This window comes from Miniopterus schreibersii, assembly GCF_964146895.1.
Source record: "Miniopterus schreibersii genome assembly, chromosome: 11".
Lineage (NCBI taxonomy): Eukaryota > Metazoa > Chordata > Mammalia > Chiroptera > Miniopteridae > Miniopterus > Miniopterus schreibersii.
This window is the reverse complement of record NC_138111.1, coordinates 56,543,333-56,550,182: the sequence shown is the minus strand read 5'-3', so window position 1 is coordinate 56,550,182 and position 6,850 is coordinate 56,543,333. Positions and strand designations below refer to the sequence as shown.

Genomic DNA, 6,850 nt, shown 5'->3' with positions numbered 1-6,850 from the left:
AATTTTGGGTGAGGGTACATGCCCAGGTTGCGGGTTCGATCACCAGTAGGGAGCGTGCAGGAGGCAGCCAATGGATGATGTTTCTCTCATTGATGTTTCTATCTCTCTATCCCTCTCCCTCCTCTCTCTTTACAAATAAAAATAAAAACCTACTTTTAAAATAAAGACAAGTCCTATTGTGAGAAGGCTTTCTATAGAGGAAAATATGCCCAGGTTGTGGGTTCGATCCCCACTAGGGAGTGTGCGGGAAGCAGCCAATGGATGATGTTTCTCTCATTGATGTTTCTATCTCTCTATCCCCCTCCCTTCCTGTGTCTCTAAATGTAAAATATTTTATATTTATAATAAAGACAAGTAGTATTCTGAGACAGATTTCTATAAAACAAAATGTGCATTTTGTTTTTCAGAATTAATGAACTCAAGATGCCTCTGATAAAAATTTAATAAATAAAGCAAAATGCAAAGTCAATAACGTAAAAATGTAAAATAATTTTGGAAATTATAGTACAAGGTAAGGCAGATATTGATCATAAGAATATATCACTATGAGTCCATTGAAAAAATAAATTAATAATAAATAAATACATAAATGAATAAACAACAATAAATAAATAACATCAGTGCAGACACCTCTTAGGAACTGATATCCCAGGAACTGAATTTTCGAACGTTTTCTTGCTTAATCTGACAAGACATTTGTTGAATAAAGTTCAATCCATTCTCTGATTAAAGCAGAAATCAGAGCCTTTGACATGACCCAACACTCATGTGCAAAGGTGATCTGGCCCTTTTGTCACCGAGGATCATTTGCAGGAGGAGGCAGGTCTCGGTCCCTGTCGCTCAGCCTTTCCTGCAGGGTCCTTGCTGAAGAGAAGGCCCTCATGACTTCCACTCTGACCACTTCCCAGGCGCAGTCGCTGTGTCCCTTCCCTTTGAGGTAGAGCCTGATGCCCTGGAAGTACCTCTTCAAGGCCAGCGCAGGGCCCCGCGTCGCCAGGGCAGAGCCCTCCTCGGCCGTCCCCTGCCCCAGGCAGGCGTCCAGGTCCCCCAGCTGCCGGTGGAGCCCCTCGCCCAGCTGGCCCAGGAGGGTCGTGTTCCAGGCGGCAGGGGGGGGCGCTGTGAGCAAGAGGTTGAAGACCTGCTGGAGCAGCTCGTGGAGGACAGTGGCGGCCTGGGCCCCCTGCACCTCACGGCCCTCCACCGTTTGCCTGGGGAATCGGAAGTCTTTTCTGTCCTTGAGACACAAGAAAGGGGACATTGTGCTCATTTGGCTCAGAAGCACTAAGTTGTCCCCGCTGAGAAGGACGCGGTGCTGAGGCAAGTGACAGCCCAGAGACCCCTCGGGGCCACAGCTGAGCAGCAGCAGGGCCGAGAGGAGAGAGAGCAGGAGGGCCATGGGCAAGCGGGGGCGCTGCTGGCCTGCTGAGCTGGGCGCCTGCTGAACAGTCTGGGACCTCAGGTCCTCCAGTGGCCTTCTTTCTAAGCATGGCCTTTAAATAGGAAGCATGTTTTCCCTTTCTAGACTCTTCTTTCTGTTTTCCCTTCCTTTTTTTACTTTCATTTGAGTTCTCCTTGTGGTCCAAGAGGATGTCATCACTCTACACTATTGGTTTTGCCATTGTAATTTTCACACTAGATTTCAGATGTGTCCATCCAAGAGGATACATATTGGTCAAATGCGAAAATTCTTAGTCCTAAAAGCAGAAGTGTATGTAGGTGTGTAAATACTCCCACACGTGAACATTCTCATGTATATACGTTATTACATATATTGCTCTTCTCTATTAGAAACAAGATGTGGCCTTGAGCCCAGCTGGGTTGTCTGAGTGGTTGAGTGTCCACTTATAAAGCAGCAGGTCCTCCTTCAGTTCCTGGTATGGCACATGCCCTGGCTGTGGGCTCCGTCCCAGCAAGGGGCCTGCAGGAGGCAGCAGATCAAGGATTCTCTTATCATTGAAGTTTCTCTCTCTCTCTCACTCCCCTTCTTCTCTCTGAAATCAATAAAAGAATATAATAGAGGCAGTTGGCTTGAATGTGGGGAACATTTGTGGCCTCCTTCCTTTACATATGGAGCCAGGCTCCCTCAGCCCTGGGTGTGTATTTTGTCAGGAACTTATCGGACCATGTATGGTAAATAAGCTCTTTAGAACCAAGGACTGGGTTTTGTTTACTGTTTTATTCACAGCAGAGGCTGAGATTTGAAGTGAACCAGTGTCTGGGATGTTTCTGTTCCCTCTGGATCTCATTCATGCAGGTCTATGTGTTTATGTGTCAGGGGGCCACTAGGTCAGGGCTTCTATCCACAGTGCCACTTCTTTCCAGCGTTTCGTAACTGGTCCTTCAGGTTCCTCAGACTGTGCCAGTCTGCACAGCAGGAATCTTCTTTCTTGGCTGGTGATGCCCTTGGGGAGATTCTAATATCAAGATAAGTTTTCCCAGCACCACCTCATTCATAAGTTTGATACGAGCTCTAGTAACCGTTTTCCTCTCAAATCACAGAGTGTCCTCAACGCAAACACTCCTGGGCTCACTCGCGGAGGGCAGGCTGACCCCATTGTGAGGTCTTTATGCTTCCCTGGAAGTGGAGAGGCTTGTGTCTTTGCTGGCAAAACAGTCTGTCAGGCTCCTAGCCCTGCTCCCTGAAGTTTTTGTGTGAAGGACCCTGGTTCTCAGTGGTGGCCTCCTGCTCTCGGAGCCATTACCCAGGTCGCAGGAAATCTATAGACCTAAACGCTGTGAGCAAAAGTTTATTTTGTCTTTGTAGGTAGAAGAATTAGTGATCCAACTGCATGTATTTTAACTTTAGAAGGCCAATCATTTTTATTTGCCCAGTACAGGTATCATTGTTCAATTCTTCAGTTAAATGATTGAAAACATGCTCAAAGTTTGTCAGCTGAGCACAGGACATTCAGTGCCGTCCCTCAATGGAAATTTGTAGAACAGAAAGTGGTGAACTCCAGCTGTTCATCGAGCCTGTGAGTTTCCAGGGCCTTCTCTGTTGGTCCATCTCTGCCTCATGCTCAGAGTGGAGGGCAGTGAGGCCCAGGCTGCTAGGTCAGGGAGAAAGAGCCTCCTTTCCTCTCCTGACTCGCTCTGTTTCATTTTAATTTCAGTGACAGCATAGTTCCTCAGAGAGGTCTTCTGGTTGTGGTCTGTCTTGCTCCTCTGGCATTACTTCCTCCTTCATCCTGAGGCTCATACGAAGGGACGGAAAAGAAAGGCAGAGGCGCTTCACTGTTTTTCTCTAAGTTTTCAAGATTTCAGATTTTTCAGTTCAACTCTCCCAAGAAGCAAAACTGGCAGTTGTTTGTGGGGGGAAGTAAAACAAATATAATCCTGGATGTCACAGAAGTGAAAGAAGGGAAGGGACCTGTGTGCTGACAAAATGACCAAGTGTAAGTTGGTAAAATTCACTGTGGCCCACTTGAGGCCCTGGTGCCATGGCAGAGGGAAGGACGAAGGCCAGTGCTGAGCCCCCAAAGGCAGGAACCGGCAGCCTGGGCCAGAGGCTCCAAGAGGCCCCCTGGTCAGTGACCAGCCCTTCATTTCCCTTTCATTTAATCCTCATGGCATCAGCTCTGAGGACAGAAGGGAAGAGTCCCAGCCTCCAACTCTCAAGGCACTGGCAACCCCGACCCTCAAGGTGGATATTAACCCTGGCCTGAGGGCTTCATCTAGTTGATAAATCCCCTCAGGCAATGAAAAGATTGCCTTGAGGAATCCAGAATTAAGAGAAAGAGAGTTGGATGATCCTAAAATGAACTGTTCTTAATCTAAATAATAAGGATGGAGCTATGTTATTATCTCTTTATTCATTTAAAATTTATCTTTATTGTTGAAAGTGTTACAGATGTCCAGCTTTTTCCCTCACTGCACCCCTCCTGCCAGCATCCTACCCCCCAGGCCTTCCCCGCAGTGTTGTCTGTGTCCATGGCTTATGCGTATATGCATCTAAGTTCTTTTCTTAATCTCTCTCCCCTCCACTCCCTCAGCCAGCCTTTCCTCAGAAATTCATCAGACTGCTCCATGGTTCTATGTCTCTGTATCTATTTTGTTCTTCAGTTTATTTTGTTCATTAGATTCCACACATGAGTGAGATCATGTGATACTTGTCTTTCTCTGCCTGGCTTATTTCACGTAGCATGAGAGTCTGCAGTTCCATCCATGCTGTCCCAAAGGGTAAGAGATCCTTCTTACAGCGGCACAGTACTCCACGGTGTGACTGTGCCACAGCTTCTTTATCCACTCACCTACTGATGGGCACTTGGGCTGTTTCCAGATCTTAGCTGTTGTGAACTGTGCTGCTATGAACATAGGGGAGCATAAAAATGTAAAAAGCTTCTGCACAGAGAAAGAAACCATCAACAAAAGGAAAAGGGAGCCCACTGTATGGGACAACATGTTTGGCAGTGATAGATCTGATAAGGGGTGAGTTTCCAAAATGTATCAGGAGCTCAAACATCTTCACAAAAAGGAGACAAACAATCCAATTAAAAAATGAGCCAAGCACCTAAATAGATGCTTCTCCAAAGTGGACATACAGAAAACCAAGAGGCATGTGGAAAAATGTTCAGAGTCACTAATCCTCGGAGAGATGCAATTTAAAACAACAATGAGATGTCACCTGGCACCTGGCACAATGCCTACAATCCACAAATCATCAAATGACAAATGCTGGCCAGGATGTGCAAAAAGTGAATTTTACTTCCCTGCTGGTGGAGTGCAGACTGGAGCAGCCACTGGAAAGCCGCTGGTGCCTGTCCAGGCTCTAACTGTCTCCCTTCTTCCCTGGTCTCAGCTGCTGCTGACTTTCAGCCTCTGTCTGTTCCTCCACGTGCTCTGTCTTGTTTTTGAGCCAGAGTGAGTCCCGCAGGGGTGCAGCTCCCGCCTGTTGGATTCGGAGGTGGAGCTGCCGAAAGGGGTAGGGTGAGCTCCTGGGTTCTTCCCATTCAAGTGTGGACCCCGCTCCCTGTCTTTACTGAGTCTGTGTGAGGCGCTGGGCATCAGGGGGTCTTCACAGCTGCAGCCCAGGGATCAGCTGGCAGGGAGGGTGGAGGAGCGGCCACCTTCACACTCTGGCACTGGACACTGGAAATGTGCTGCTGCTTCTGGTAGCAGGGAGTTAGACAGGAGCGGCTAGGGCGGGTCCTGCCCTGGGGCCCGCACAGGGGCCCCGCCAACCTGGCTTTCAGATGCCCCTCTATGGGCGGCCCAGCAGCCTGCCCACTGCCTGTGGGCATGCTCAGAGTCAGAGAGTTCCTGGCCCCAAGCTCAGAGGAAGCTGGCATGGCCTCAGTGCCACTAATTATAATAAAATTGGCACTATGATTTTGACAACCCCCCCACCCCCCGGTGTTTAACCCTTTCCTGTTAGTCAATCATCTGAGATGCCAATGAAAGTGTCCTCCCAGAAAATCCCTCATTTAACCCCTATAACCCAGGAGTTGCAGTCACTGTCTCACTGGTTGACCTGCTCCTTACCTGGAGTGTATTGTCAATAAATTCTTACTTTTTTTTACGCTTTGTCTCTCGATTGAAATCTTTCCCTCAAGGGGACAAGAACAAGGTCTCCTCATCTCTTGGGGAACACTTCAAGCGGGTGCTACACCGATTTCCCTCATAGCCCAAATCTGGGCACCAGCTGTACCTTCTCACGCCTGAGATAGGTCAGGCTCCAATGCAGGACCTGTGTGAGGCCTGCAGTGGGCTCAGGGCTCACTGTCACTCGCCCAGCCCTCCAGCCTTGCTGCTGGGTCTCCCAACAACTTCCAATATTTAAGAACTCTGAATATGAATCCATGTATGGCTACAGAGATTTTCAGGGCAAGGTGGCAGAACGGAACACAACTTTAAATTTTTTCACCCGGGAATTATCATGAAAAAAAAGCCAACAACCCACCAACCCGAAACCACAAAGTTTCAGTGTAAAAACAACAGCCAGAAACCAAAGAATGGAAGGAATCATAACATTGGAAAGCTGTTGGGCAATCCCAAAGGCAGAGCCATGTGAATCCAGAGTAGTCCTTTTACTGCTGCTCCTGCGTGGTCCCCCCAAGTAGTGGGGGAAGGAAGAAATGCAAGGGACACAAATCCTGTGCCATGTCAACCAGAGCCCTTTAAGCCATCAACTGGGAAGAAGCAATGTAAAGATGGGGCCTGTACCCCGAGGCAGAGCTTTGAGAGAGCTGCCTGAGCAACTCACAGGCACTTCTCAGTTGGGCCCAGACAGATACTCCTCAGGCTGTCAGTTCCCAGCAGTTCTATTCTCTGAAAGTCCTTTAGGGTGTCATCTCTCCTACCACTCAGTCAAGGTGGAAGGCATGCAAGTGGAGTCATTACCCAAAGTGACAGTAAGAATGTTCTCCTAATTCTAAAGTCAAACAACATGATCTAAAGAGGGGAATGAATTTGAAAAGCTGCCAACTTACTTTTGAGAAAGAGCTAATGCACCTTCAAACGGGAGGTCTTTCGGGACTCCCCTTGCTTCCCCACACCCACAAAGGCCACTTGTGAACCTGCAAGTGGCCTACAGGACTGAAAGGAAATGAGGATGTTGAGGGCTCTGCCAGCTGAGCAGCCTGCAAGCAAGAAACACATTGTTAGCTGGGCCAGGTACAGAGAATGTGGCTACCGAGACTCACCAGGGCAGGGCAGGGCAGGAATCCCTGGTGCCTAGTAAGGGGAAACTGGGAAAACAAGAACCTTGTCCCCAGGGTAATCTCTCCCGCCTAGCATATTGCTGGTCACTCAGTTTAAGACCCCCCTGAGCATTCTTCCCGAAGGATAACATCTAGGCCTCAGTTGCATTTCAGGCCAGGCCCAGATGAAGAGCAAAACCTCAGGAGTAGAT

The 6,850-nt window shown here is 48.3% G+C and overlaps 1 pseudogene across 1 annotated transcript; it reads right to left on the bottom strand.

Moving 5' to 3' along the window:
* Window positions 1–793: 793 nt before the first annotated feature.
* LOC308563556 (interferon omega-1 pseudogene) lies at window positions 794–1,396 on the bottom strand (annotated as a pseudogene). The gene has a single exon. The product of its transcript is annotated as an interferon omega-1 pseudogene (transcript).
* Window positions 1,397–6,850: the final 5,454 nt, after the last annotated feature.